The sequence below is a fragment of the Zingiber officinale genome, chromosome 5B (assembly GCF_018446385.1).
Source record: "Zingiber officinale cultivar Zhangliang chromosome 5B, Zo_v1.1, whole genome shotgun sequence".
Lineage (NCBI taxonomy): Eukaryota > Viridiplantae > Streptophyta > Magnoliopsida > Zingiberales > Zingiberaceae > Zingiber > Zingiber officinale.
The window spans coordinates 97,616,334-97,631,745 of NC_055995.1; the positions used below are offsets into that span (position 1 = coordinate 97,616,334).

At 39.3% G+C, this 15,412-nt stretch overlaps 1 long non-coding RNA gene across 1 annotated transcript; it reads right to left on the reverse strand.

Moving 5' to 3' along the window:
- Window positions 1-229: 229 nt before the first annotated feature.
- Window positions 230-15,057, reverse strand: LOC121985132. Its single transcript, XR_006113066.1, has 2 exons — window positions 11,856-15,057; window positions 230-472 (listed from the first exon to the last, which is right to left on the reverse strand). It is a non-coding gene; the product is annotated as an uncharacterized LOC121985132 (long non-coding RNA).
- Between the last annotated feature and the right edge of the window lie 355 nt (window positions 15,058-15,412).

The window sequence follows — 15,412 nt, forward strand, 5'->3', positions numbered from 1 at the left end:
ATCGATCCGGTGATCGATCCCAGAGCTCTCTGTTCGCGACAGAATTTGCTGGATCGATTGGCTGATCGATCCAGAGGCCTACTGTTCGCGGTAAGAACTTCTCAATCGATCGGTTGATCGATTGAGAAGCCTCCAATCGATCGGCCGATCGATTGGGGTTTTTGATTTCGTACCACCAGTCTGATTTCAGCACTGTTTCGTGCCAAACTCACACACACAAGTTCTAACATGTCCATAAACATCCCAATAACACTAACTGACATTCTAAGCAGGAATACTAACAATCTAACCAGGTCTTTCAGGATTCATAGCATTAAAATAACTGAAATAAGGAAAGTAACAACTTAATATAATGCTAAAGTTTCAGATTTATTTCTAGTTTCTCCAAGGTCTTTATTCCAAGTTCCATCCACACACATCTTCATTGCATTGCCCTCCAGCCTCCACTAGTCTATCTTTCCTTTACCTTTATCTGCAGTATAAGGAAAGAGTATCTGTAAGCTTTATGCTTAGTAAGAAACCATCTACCTCACAAAACATGCATACGATGTAATTTATGCTTTGAAAACATGCTATTGAAATATATGTATACTGAATATGCTAAGCATGGCATGACATACAACACATAGAAATCAAACTAATCATGACAATAAAGCTAATCATAACTAGCACATTGTATCAATAGGAAAACTAATCTGATACAGAAAGCTGAGCTAAGCTAGTGCTAGACTAATGCTGAAGCTATACTGCATTCACATAACAATCTTGTGAGAGTTTGAAAACTATATATAATAAGTGAAAATACATAATCATGCTGCGGTTTGGGCCCGACAATTGTACTTGCTGTGCGCGCATCCCTAACTAAACCCGGGGTTGCAAATTTCGAATCTAGTAGGGTTTACTAGGTTAGCTGAACCTAGGGACGACTATGGGAGCCCAACCCAATGGATATCTAATCCAGTACAGTGCCACTGAGAAAATAAAATACTGAACATAAGCTAATAATTCTTGTCTTGCTTTTACTAGGTTGTCTAAACCCAGAACTAGGTTATCTAAACCTAGAGGCGACTGTGGGAGCCCACCCATTGGACGTCTAGTCCTGTAAAGTTGAAGCAAGACTAAATAATCTGTAAAAATGCTTCTATTGCATTTCTCTAAGCTAATAAAATGCCAAAGTTGCATTTTAACTGGGCTAGCAATTTAATCGAACACTTGGTATGCACTGATTCGCATCCCTGGTGCCGAAAATCTACATACTACTAAACTGAAGCATAAAATTCATACGGAAGCTACTTATACTGCAGGTGAGGGGTTTCTTACCTCCTGCTCGAAGTTTCTTACGATTCAAATCGCTAGATTTCCGGAGAAGACGATCCTTTCGACGATCTTCTCGCGTCTATGCGTTCCTCTCGCGGAGGGGAGCGTCCTCGTATCCAAGATGTCGCTGGAAATTCCTCCTATGGCCCTAGGGACGGAATCCCTAGGTGTGCTTGTGGTTGGCGCCGAGAGAAGAAGAGGAGAAGGGGCGGCGTGGCTAGGGTGAGGATAAGGAAAAGTTATGTTAAAAAAAAATAACTCTTCGCTTATTAATTCCCTATTTATAATAAGTGGGTAATTTCGCTCAACTCTAATATAAATTTAATTGCCTCCCTTTTCTTTCAGCACGACCCTGCTGGGTTCACTTGGTTACTAGAGTCCGCTATAAGTCGTAGGACCCAATAGGTCTCGGGTTCAATTCTCGCGTAGGCTATTTTCGTTTTCTATTTATTTTTGCTACTTCCGCTACTCTAAAAATTTTGTAAAAATATCTTAAAATTCCAGAAAAATACTAGGATATTTCTAATAATTATTTTGAGAATTTTCGAGCGTTACAATCCCCCATACCTTATCAAAAGTTTGCCCTCGAATTTAGAATAACTCTGGGTACTTCTGTCTCATACTGGCTTCTGTCTCCCAGGTTGCCTCTTCTGCTGTGTGACTTTGCCAAATTACTTTCACTAATGGTACTTCCTTATTCCGTAATTTCTTAACTGCTCGGTCTATTATCTGAATAGGCCGACTGTCATAGCTGAGGTCTTCGCGGACTTGTACCGACTGGGGCTCAATCACCTGGGTGGCATCTGGGATATGCTTCTTCGGCATAGAGACATGAAATACATTATGGATGGCTGACATCTCCTGTGGTAGCTCTAGCTCATATGCTACCTTGCCAACTCTCCTGCTAATAAGGTATGGTCCCACATATCTGGGACTTAGTTTGTCCTTCTTCCCAAAACGCATTACTCCCTTCATGGGAGCTACTCTGAGGAACACTGAATCCCCAACTGAGAACTCTAAGGGTCTGCGCCGTGTATCAGCATAGCTTTTCTGGCGACTCTGAGCTGTCTCTATCCTCTGGCGGATCTGCTGTATAGATGTTGTGGTATCTGCTACTAGATCTGTCTGAAGCTCTAGTTCTTTCTGTTCACCACTCTCATACCAGCAGATTGGAGATCTACACCTCCGCCCATAGAGAGCCTCGTAAGGTGCCATGCCGATGGTGGCCTGATAGCTGCAAATTCTGCTAAGCTCGGATATTTGCACCAACTTCCCAAGTCTAGGGCACATGCTCGGAGCATATCTTTGAGTACTGATTTACTCCGTCTGACCATCCGTCTGAGGATGGAAAGTGCTAAACTTTAACTCGTGCCCAACTACACACTCCCGGAAGTGTGATGTGAATCTGCTTGTCTCGATATAATGGTTCGTGGGACTCCATGTAGTCTAACGATCTCCTTGAGATACAACTTTGCTAGCTGTTCCATGGAGTAGGATATCCTGATAGCTAAGAAGTGGGCTGATTTAGTCAACCTGTCGACTATTACCCAGATGGTATCAAAACCATTCGTGGTTCTGGGTAATCCCACTATGAAATCCATAGAAATATCTTCCCACTTCTACTCTGGAATCTGGATAGGCTGCAGACCTCCTCCTGGTCTCTGATGTTCTGCCTTGACTCTCTGGCAAGTCAGACAGGTACTAACGTATCTAGCGATGTCTCTTTTCATCCCGGGCCACCAAAAACGTTTCTTCAAGTCCTGGTATATCTTGGTGGAGCCAGGATGTATCGAATAAGGAGTATTGTAAGCCTCATCTAGAATCTTCCTGCGTAGTTCCTCCTGATCTGGAACACATAATCTGTCACCAAAGTACAATACCCCACTATCAGATACTCTGAATTCTCCACTGTCTGATTCTGTTAATCCTTGCTTGATCTTCTGAATTTCAGGATCCTGTTCCTGAGCTGTCTGAAGATCACCAAGCAAGGTAGACTCTAACGTCATAGTAGAGAGCTATCCAACTATGAGTTCAAGACCGAAGTTTGTGATCTCTTTCTGTAGGGGCGGTGACATGGCTGCTAGAGATAATAGGGCAGCACTGGACTTTCTGCTAAGTGCATCTGCTACCCTATTTGCCTTTCCTGGGTGGTAGAGGATGTCTATATCGTAGTCCTTGACCAGCTCTAGCCATCTGCGCTGTCACATATTCAAATCCTTCTGAGTGAAGAAGTACTGCAGACTCTGATGATCTGTATACACTCTGCACTGAGCTCCATACAAGTAATGTCTCCAAATTTTGAGAGCGAACACTACTGCTGCAAGCTCAAGGTCATGAGTAGTTCTTCTCATAATCCTTGAGTTGTCTGGAGGCGTAGGCGATTACCTTGCCGTCTTGCATCAGCACTGCTCCTAGTCCCAACTTAGAGGCATCACTATAAATATCAAAGCTGACTGTGTTCTCGGGTAGAGCTAGAATAGGTGCACTGATTAATCTTCTTTTTAACTCGCTGAAGCTGTTCTCACAGTCCTCTATCCACTGAAATTTCCTGTTCTTCCTAGTAAGAGTTGTCAGTGGGGAGGCTATTCTGGAGAAGTCCTCTACAAACTTTCTGTAATAACCTGCTAGTCCCAGAAAGCTTCTGATCTCGCTAGCGTTCTTGGGTCTTTTCCAATTACTCACAGCTTCTATCTTACTGGGGTCTACCATAATACCATCCTTTGAGATGATGTGACCCAGGAAGGACACCTGATCTAACCAAAATTCACATTTTGTGAACTTGGCGTACAACTGGTTCTGCTGAAGGGTCTGCAGTACTATTTTCAGGTGCTCTGCATGTTCTTCCTGAGTTCCTGAATAAATAAGAATGTCATCGATGAATACGATAACGAACTTATCTAAGTATTCTCTGAATACCCTGTTCATGAGGTCCATGAAAGTAGCTGGGGCATTTGTCACACCAAAGGGCATGACTACGAACTCGTAATGTCCGTATCTGGTCCTGAATGTTGTCTTGGGTATATCCCCTTCTTTAACTTTCACCTGATGATAACCTGATCTGATGTCTATCTTAGAGAACACTGCAATTGGAAGAAATCCCCGCGTACAGAACGTTACCGAATTGATCAGCCGATCGATTGAGGGGACCTCAATCGATCAGCCGATCGATCGGGAATAACACCCCGCGAACAGAAGGTTGCTCGACTGATTGAGGAGTCCTCGATCGATCCGCTGATCGATTAAGTCGCGACCTGCGCGTACAGAGAGCTTCTGAATCGATCAGCTGATCGAACGGCCAGACTGGATCGATCAGCCAATTGATTCAGATGGTTTTTTCGTGCACAGAAGCACGTTGAATCGATCCGGGGATCGATTGACATGTTTCAATCGATTGAGCCTCGACCTCAATCGATTGGGGAAGCCTGATTTTTGCTGGAAACCTCTGATTTCAATTCCTTGATCATATGGAGAGTTAGATTCCATTCATTAGTATATGTACAACAATGAAAAGGTATTTTGAACATAAGTTACAGATTTTAATAGTCATTAGCAGAGTGAGATTTTAATTAGTTCAGTTTTCCTCACACAATAGTTAGACAATGTAACCCCCGGCCTTACAGCTCAGTTAGTAGAAGGCGGGTCGTTACACAAGAATGCCTAGTGCCTCGCCATATTTAACTTGGAAGCTGATTTTTGAAATAGATATTTGATAACTTCTGTAATATGGTTTAACTTAGGAAGATCACATCGGTTAAACTTGGAGTAAAAATGTTAAGCATCGTTTCCAATCCAAGTTTAACTTCTGAAGGATAATTTGGATTAATAATGTTAAGCATCGTTTACAATCCAAATTTAACTTTAGTAGAGCACATGGGTAGCTAGGATCAATTTAAGAGTAGTCCAAACGTAAAGTTTCTTGGATACATTTTGATGTTATTTAATGTTATATGTATACATTTTAAACTTTCTATAATTTTTTAGATTATTAATATAGTTTTTATATGTTTAATGTTATTTTAACAATATGAGTATGTTTGTTGCAAAGAATTGTTATTTAGAATTTGTTATTATGGATTTTAAAATTGTTTCTTCACAAATCATGATGTTGAGTTTACTTTTTGAGTCATAGTTACTATTTTTTTGTTGTCTTTGATGGGAAAGAACACTCATCCTTTGTCAAAGTATATATATTTTCAAATCTTCAGTGTTTCAATGACATATGAAGCTTCTAATCAGTGGATAGGGGTGCTTAAATGCTTAATCTACCATAAGGTCATAATATGTGCTCTTTTAATTTAAATGCTTAATCTTTGTTTTCCATATTTTATCAGCTATGGTTGTGTAGCTGCTACAACTACGACATTCATATGCTTGCCATATAGTTATACCAACTATGAATCTGTAGTTGCTACACAATTGTAGAAGTTATGGTTTCGTAACTTCTACAACCGTATAGCAAACTTTCAAGTTTATAGCTACTATAACTGTGTAGCAAACTTTCAAGTGCGTAACTGCTACAACTATGTAGCTGCTACAATTGTGTAGTAAACTTCTAAAAATCAAAACTTTTGACTCAGATATCAAAATGAGATAATCTCTTTTTTTTAATTATAAATATCTAAATGAGCTTCAATTAAAAAAAAGATTGTCTAATTTTGATATCCAAGTCAAAAATTATGATGTTTGAAAGTTTACTACATAATTGTAGCAGCTATACATATTGTAGAAGCTACACAGTTGTAGTAGCTATGGTTTCATAGCTACTACAACTATGTAGCAGTTATGAAACCGTAGCTGCTACAACATGAAAAACAATTATAGTTGTAACAGCTATAAAATCGTAGTTGTTATAACTGTGTAGCAAACTTTCAAAAATCATAACTTTTGACTCAGATATCAGAATGAGACAATCCAGTACGATTAAAATCTCTGAAAAATCGGTCTAATTAAAATAAAAACTTAGGAATAATACTTAGGCATACTCTTTTTTTCTCAAACTCCCACATAAACCATAAAAAAATTATTGCCCTATCCTAATGCGGTAAGCAACGGGGTCCTCAGGTGTGTGCTGCAGTGGTCCGGTCTAGTCAAGCGTCAGAGCCTTCAACCTCATAATTATTATCACTTGCACCCATACACATTGAATGAGTCTAAAGCTTAGCACTTCTTAACCAATAATAACAATTATTACGTATACAATATGATTGGGTTAACGATCCTAAGTTTAAAAGGAAGATAAGAGATATCTGTAGAAGATAGCAACTGTTTATGCAAAAAATTCAGTTACATGCTTCGTTTAAAAATAAACAGAAAAGCAAGTTTGGCATCAGGTAATAAAAGAGAAGATAGCAGCGGCTATATCTTGAATATATATTAAATGAGAGAAGTCATAAGTCTAGCGTGAAGGAGATAAGTGTACATGTAATAGGAAGATAGCATGCAGTATTAGAGATATAAAATTCCCAGAGTATAAAGTAGGAAAAGATATCTAGAAATTGCATTAGTATACATAAGATGATGGTAAAAGAAGAATTTCCAAGAGCTCATCACCAATCCCCATATCATTGCGCAGCTTTAATCGCCATCATATATCGATAATCCCTTTAAGGTGAGGTGTAATCATTAAAAGTGACTAACTATTATCATCTAGTCAATTGATCAATCTCAGCTATGAAACCATGGTACCTAGTGGCGGAGTGACAGTAATATTCGTCACTGGGCTATGGGCTAATATGGAAATCCAATATTGGGCTCTCTCTAGGGCCTTTTCCCGTAATCGGACTCCCTCTGGGGCATTTTCTCATAAACGGGCTCCCTCTGGGGCCTTTTCCCATAAACGGGCTCCCTCTGGGGCCTTTTTCCATAACCGGACTCTTTCTGGGGCCTTTTTCCCTTAAGTCATCATCATAATCATAATCCTTATATTTTTTTTTTCACAGGCAACTAACATAAAAGAAATGTCGGGCTAAAGAGAATTTGCCACCTATTACCTTTCCACTTGGTACGATTTGATCTAAATTTAAATAACTTAGATTTAAAGTATAACATCCTAATTTTATAAATTCTATAATAGTCCTTTCATCATGCGCCGTTCAAGAATCTGGTATAACTTGATTAAACCATGCACCGCCATACAAATGTGAGTAAATTTCCTACGAAACTGGTATGACATGCTTAACAATATAACACACATAATATCAAATGAATGGCGCACATATGGTGGCTACTGTTTTTTTTTTTAAAACCTAAATTTGTAATCATCCTACTTTAAATAACTTAGCCTTACAACATATCATCCTAATTTCATAAATTTCCTAATCATTTAAAATAGTCATTTTATCATGTACCCTTCAAGAACCTAGTAGAACTTGATTAAATCATGCAAAAACCATACATACATGAGTAAATTCCTACAATACTAGTATGACAGGCAAAACAATTTAACATGTAATATCATTTGAATGTCATAGATCCAGTAAACAAAGAGGACAGGAGTTTAAGAAGTGTCTTTGCTTGTAAAAGGCTCAAATCTCAATCCTCGGTGCAAGGAGACAAGGAGCACGAGCGAGGAACTTTTGGTCAGAACTCCTCTTTCAAAAACTTCACGCTTTTGTTCTCTTGCTATGCTTTGGCGAGAGCGACCATGGCAGTGGTCGTCCCCTTGCCCTTCCTGTCTCCTTTTCCCCTCCCCCTTTTACCCTAAGTCGTTTCTATATATATAGGCATACATATATATTTATTGCCTTTAGTTTTTAATTACCCAGTAGATAAGGCTCAACCATTCCTATATATTTTTCAATTCCGTAAATTTTAGTATTTATTATTATCTCTTTTTTTCCTAAATTCATTAATTTCCTTTTTTTAAATGAATAAACCATCTAATTAAATTAATCTAGCGGTTTAGCTATTTACCTAAAGGTAGTTCACGCTAGGGGATCATGGGCGTTATAATTCCTACCCACCTTATATAAAATTTTGTCCTCGAAATTAAAACTCACCGAATAACTCTGGATAATGATTCCTCATGTCGACCTCCGTCTCCCACGTAGCTTCTTCCTCCGAGTGATCCCTCCACCTGACCTTGACCATCTTTATCACCTTGTTCCGTAACCTTCTCTCTTGCTTGCCCAATATATGAACGGGCCTCTCCTCATAGGATAAATTTAGTGTAAGTTGTAGTGGTTCAAAGTTTAGTACATGTGACGGATTCGACATGTACTTGCGAAGCATCGAGATGTGGAACACGTTATTCACCCCTACAAGTTTAGGTGGCAAAGCCACTCGATAAGCCAATGCTCCCACTCTTTCTAGGACCTCAAATGGTCCTATGAATCTCGAACTGAGCTTGCCTTTCTTGTCGAATCTCATATCACTCTTCATAGATGCTATTTTCATGAACACGTGGTCATCGACTACAAACTCGAGATCCCTTCTTCGTTTGTCGGCATAACTCTTCCGCCGGCTCTGATCAGTCTTCATCCTGTCCCGGATCTTGACTACTAAATCTATTGTATACTTCACGATTTCTAGCCCTAATTCGGATCTCTCTCCAACTTCATCCCAATGGATGGGTGATCTACATTTCCTTCCATAAAGTACCTCATAAGGGGTCATTCCTATAGATGATTGATAACTATTGTTATAGGTGAACTCCACTAGAGGTAGCTTTGGCTCCCAACTTCCTTGGAAGTCGATCACACATGCTCAGAGTAAATCCTCTAGAATTTGTATCACTCTCTCCAACTGCCCATCTATTTGGGGATGGAATGTCGTGCTGAACATTAGTTTAGTCCTCATAGCAGAATGTAGACTCTTCCAAAATGAGGATGTAAATCTTGTGTCTCTGTCAGACACAATAGAAATTGAAATCCCATGTAATCTGACTATTTCTCGGATATACAGCTCTGCATACTGAGTCATGGAGAAAGTGGTCTTCATGAGTAGAAAATGTGCTGACTTGGTAAGATGATCTACTATCTCTCAAATTGCATTAAAACCCTTTACTGTCCTTGGTAAGCCTACGACAAAATCCATCGCAATGTTTTCCCATTTCCACTCAGGAATAGGAAGTGGTCTAAGTATCCTGGCTGATATCTGATGCTCTGCTTTGACTTGCTGATAATTTAAACATTTAGATACAAAACGTAGGATGTTTCGTTTCATACCTGACCACCAATAGAGTAATTGCAAGTCCTTGTACATCTGTGTACTCCCCGGGTGGATAGAATAAGGAGTATTATGGGCTTCTGTCATGATTTCAACTCTAAGAGAATCTACACTAGGAACCTAAAGTCGACCTCGATATTTAACGATGTCGTCCTCGACTGTATATAACATTCAACCCTTAGTTTCGTCTCTTTGTTTCCATTTCTGTAACTGCTCATCAGTAGCATGTCCGATTCAAATTCTGTCTCTCAAAGTAGACTGCACTGTCAGAGTGGATAGATTAGGAACCCTGCCTCTTACATACATCTCCAGATTGAACCTCTGAATTTCTATCTGAAGAGGTTTCTGCACTGGCAATTGGGCTATGACTGTCATTTTTAGGCTCAACGCATCGGCAACTATGTTAGCTTTCTCCGGATGGTAGTTAATATCACAATCATAATCTTTCATAAGTTCTAGACATCTCGGTGGCCTCATATTCAGCTCCTTCTGGGTGAAGACGTATTTAAGATTTTATGATCAGTGAAAATTTTGCATTTCGCACCATACAAGTAATGCCTCAAAATTTTTAGTGCAAAAACGACTGCGTCGAGCTCAAGGTCATGAGTCGGATAATTCTTCTCATGTGCCTTTAGTTGCCTACATGCATACGCGATAACTCGATTATGTTGCATAAGAACTGCACCAAACCTATCCTCGATGCATCTGTATACAACACATACTCTCCCTGCCCGGATGACATAGCTAAAACTGGTGCGGTAGTGAGGGCTTGTTTCATCTTCTCGAAACTGTCTTGACAATCTGATCCCCATACAAATTTGACATTCTTCTTCGTCAAAGTTGTCAAGGGTACCGCAATGGCAGAGAAACCCTTGATGAATTTGCGATAGTAACTAGCTAAGCCTAAGAAACTTCATATCTCGGTTGCACTTTTAGGCTCCTGCCATTCTCTGACTGCCTCGACTTTAGAAGGATCAACTTCTACTCCATCTCTCGAGATGATATCTCCTAAGAATGTCACTTTCTCTAGCAAGAACTCGCACTTGTTGAATTTGGCAAACAACCTTCGATCTTGCAATATCTGTAAGGCTATCGTCAAGTGCTGACTATGCTCCTCTCTGTCCTTCGAGTAGATCAGAATATCATATATGAACACAATGATGAACTGATCAAGATACGGTCGGAATACGCGATTCATGAGATCCATGAAGACCGCTGGGGCATTTGTCATCCCGAATGGCATTACCATAAACTCGTAGTGTCCATACCGAGTTCTGAAGGTAGTCTTATAGACGTTTGCTTCCTTTACTCTCAACTGATGGTATCCCAAACGAAGATCTATCTTCGAGAATACTGAAGCTCCTTGTAGCTGATCGAATAAATCTTCAATTCTAGGTAGGGGATATTTGTTCTTTACCGTGACTCTGTTCAATTCTCGATAATCAATACAGAGCCTCATGCTCCCATCTTTTTTCTTCACAAACAATACTGGCGCACTCCATGGAGAAAAACTCGGACGAATGAATCCTTTATCCAGTAGGTCTTAAATATGATCTTTTAGCTCTTTCATTTCTATAGGTGTCAGTCGATATGGCGCCTTAGAGATTGGCACTGTCCCCGGCACTAGCTCGATAGAAAACTCCACCTCTCTCTCAGAGGGAATGCCAGAAATGTCCTCAGGGAATACGCTAGGGAAGTTTCTGACAACCTCAACATCCTCGATCTTTTGGCAGATGACATCAGGTATTGAAATAATACTAGCCATAAATCCTCGGCAACCTCTACGCAAAAGCTTCCTTGCACCTATACAAGAAATAATAGGCGACAACTTTTGTTTTGAACTACCTCAAAGGTAAACATTTTCTCGCTAGTCGATCTAATAGATATTGTCCTCTGTCGGAAATCAATTGAAGCTCCATTCCGTGATAGCTAGTTCATCCCCAAAATAATGTAGAATTCAGGCATTGGCAACACAATGAAATCTACTCGAACCACATTCCCCTATAGTCTAAGCTCAATATCCTTTACCATCCTGGTAGATAACATTTGTTCGCCCGAGGGCACTATGACTCTAAATCCTAAATCCATGTCTTCTGGTAAGATTCCTAGTCGCCTTAAGAAGGTTTCAGATATAAATGAGTGTGTAGCCCCATAATCCAGCAATGCATAGATACCTATGTCTGCGATGAATATCCTGCCTATGACCACAATGCCATGGAACAATTCAAGCCTATCATCAAAAAAAAAAACATGCCTGATTCTAAATATACAAGCCTACATCGCCAAGTTCAACATACCTGGAGGTTACCCTATCTTATATGTCTAGCATTTCTTGCATTATAGTAATAGAATGTTTAAAATAGCCTATATACCTGTGATAAGCGTAGTGTCTGGCTCTGCCTCCTCGGCATGAATCACAAAGGCTCGACCAATCATAGGTTGTTTCTTCTTTGGGCAATACACAGCTTTATGTCCCTCTTCTCCATAGTTGAAGCACATGTAGGTACCCCACATGCATTTGTCATAGTGCTGGCGGTTGCACTCCTTGCACAGTGGCTTCTCCTAGGTCTTTAGGGTAGCTACTCTTAGTTGTTGCTTGGGTTGCCCCGGAGGCTTTTTTTGTCCTTTCTGTGACCCCGTGTATGACTTCTTATTCTGTTGTTGCTGTTGTTGTAGTTGTGGCCTCTTCCTCTGCATCTCCCATGCTATGTCTTTCAAGGACTGCTCTGCCCTATAAGCTCCATTAACTGCATCATTATACATAGTCGGGTTGGTGAGGAGAACATCTGATAGTAGGCCTAAGACCATCCAAGAAGTGCCTGAGTTTCTCAACAGCATCATTGGCAATAAGGGGTACAAAGTGGCACCCCTTATCAAACTTCTTAACAAACTCAGCAATAGTTAAATCCCCCTGACGAAGACTCATAAACTCCCTCTTCAGTCGTCCCCAAACGTCGGCTGTAAAGTATTTATCATAGAAAATTCTCTTGAAATCTTCACAAGTCAAGGTTTTTAGATCAACCCCTCTTTCGGCTCCCTCCCACCATAAGGAAGCGTCGTCTTTCAGTAGATAGATGGCACAACAGACCCTATCAACATCAGCTATATTCATATATCAGAAGATCACCTCTAATGATCGGATCCATCCCTCCACCATGAATGGATCGGTAGTACCCGAGAAATCTTTAAGATCAATTCTCCTAAACTGCACGTAGATGTCCTGCTGCCCTCCCCTATTAGCATTACCCACATACTGTTCGAATAATTGAGCCTTTCCTTCAAGTAATTGTGTAGCAGCATCTGGAGGGGGTCGCACCTCCTCACATTCCTCTTCATCCTTATCTCCGTTAACAACACGTCTCAGAGTCATATATGCACCCAACATCCCATGCAATACGTAAGCATCATGCACTTAAATTTAATAGTATTTATCCTCCAAATCCTTTTATATCATGAAAGCATTTAATTTTAACGTGTAATATTTAAAGCAGTAAAAACTCACAGACTTGAGGCTTGACTTCTTGAGCTTTCCGGGACCAATTGTAGACACACCCTTCAAGATCTCTGCTCTGATACCAACTGAAATGACTCTGATTCCTACTTACAATAATTAATGCCAGTATACTCCAGTTTTTTTTTATCATTACATATGGTCTATTCCTAAACATATACCTCAGACTAATATAATAAGCTAACTCGACTGAGATGCATCGATTATACTTTTAGTTAATATTTGAGTACATTTGCATATGTAGACATGTGATGTACAACACATTAACCACTTTTAAAAGTAGATAATCTAACTAAATGAAAATGCACCACCATGTGAGGAAAAAGAAAACCTAGAAGTTAAGATATATAAATGTATCAAAGCATGACTGGTTAAGCAAAATGCTACTGGCATATAATCATAGTGTGACCATACCAGTACGATTAAAATCTCTGAAAAATCGGTCTAATTAAAATAAAAACTTAGGAATAATACTTAGGCATACTCTTTTTTTTTTCAAACTCCGACATAAACCATAAAAAAATTATTGGCCTATCCTAACGCGGTAAGCAACGGGGTCCTCGGGTGTGTGTTGCAGTGGTCCGGTCTAGTCAAGCGTCAGAGCCTTCAACCTTATAATTATTATCACCTGTACTCATACACATTGAATGAGTCTAAAGCTCAGCACTTCTTAACCATTAATAACAATTATTACGCATACAACATGATTGGTTAACGATCCTAAGTTTAAAAGGAAGATAAGAGATATCTGTAGAAGATAGTAGTTGTTTATGCAAAAAAATTCAGTTACATGCTTCGTTTAAAAATAAACAGATAAGCAAGTTTGGCATCAGGTAATAAAAGAGAAGATAGCAGCTGTTATATCTTGAATATATATTAAATGAGAGAAGTCATAAGTCTAGCATGAAGGAGATAAGTGTACATGTAATAGGAAGATAGCATGTCGTATGAGAGATATAAAATTCACAGAGTATAGAGTAGGAAAAGATATCCAGAAATTACATTAGTATACATAAGATGATGCTAAAAGAAGAATTTCCAAGAGCTCATCACCAATCCCTATATCATTGCGCAGCTTTAATCGCCATTATATATCGATAATCCCTTTAAGGTGAGGTGTAATCATTAAAAGTGACTAGCTATTATTATCCGGTCAATTGATCAATCTCAATTATGAAACCATGGTACTTGGCAGCGGGGTGCTAGTAGCACTCATCACTAGGTTGTGGCCTAATATGGAAATCCAATGTTGGACTTCTTCTAGGGCATTTTCCCTTAATCGGGCTCCCTTTGGGACCTTTTCCCATAAACAGACTCCCTCTAGGGTCTTTTCCTATAAATGTGCTCCCTCTGGGGTCTTTTCCTATAAATGGGTTCCCTCTGGGGCCTTTTCCCGTAAACGGACTCCCTCTGGAGATTTTTTTTCCCATGAACGGGCTCCTTTGAGGCCTTTTCCTCTTAAGTCATCATCATAATCATAATCCTTATATTTTTTTTCACAAGCAACTAACATAAAAGAAATGTCGGGCTAAAGAGAATTTGTCACCTATTACCTTTCCACTTGGTACGATCTAATCTAAATTTAAATAACTTAGCTTTAAAGTATAACATCCTAATTTCATAAATTCCATGATAGTCCTTTCATCATGTGCCCTTCAAAAATCTGGTATAACTTGATTAAACCATGCCCCGCCATACAAACATGAGTAAATTTCCTACGAAACTAGTATGACATGCTTAACAATATAACACATAATATCAAATGAATGGTGCACATATGGTGGCTGCTGGTTTTTTTTAAAAGCCTAAATCTGTAATCATCCTACTTTAAATAACTTAGCCTTAAAACATATCATCCTAATTTCATAAATTCCCTAATCATTTAAAATAGTCCTTTTATCATGTACCCTTCAAGAACCTAGTAGAACTTGATTAAATCATGCAAAAACCAAACAGACATGAGTAAATTCCTATGATACTGGTATGACAGGCAAAACAATTTAACATGCATAATATCATTTGAATGCTACAGATCCAGTAAACAAAGAGGACAAGTGTTTAAGAAGTGCCTTTGCTTGTAAAAGGCTCAAATCTCGATCCTCAGCGCAAGGAGACAAGGAGCACGAGCGAGGAGCCTTTGGTCGGAACTCCTCTCTAAAAAATTTCATGCTTTTGTTCTCTTGCTATGCTTTGGCGAGAACGACCATGGCGACGGCCGTCCCCTTGCCCTTCCTGTCTCCTTTTCCCCTCCCCCTTTTACCCTAAGTCGTTTATATATATATATATATATATATATATATATATATATATATATATATATATATATATATATATTGGCTTTAGTTTTTAATTACCCAGTAGATAAGGTTCAACCATTCCTATATATTTTTCAATTCCGTAACTTTTAGTATTTATTAT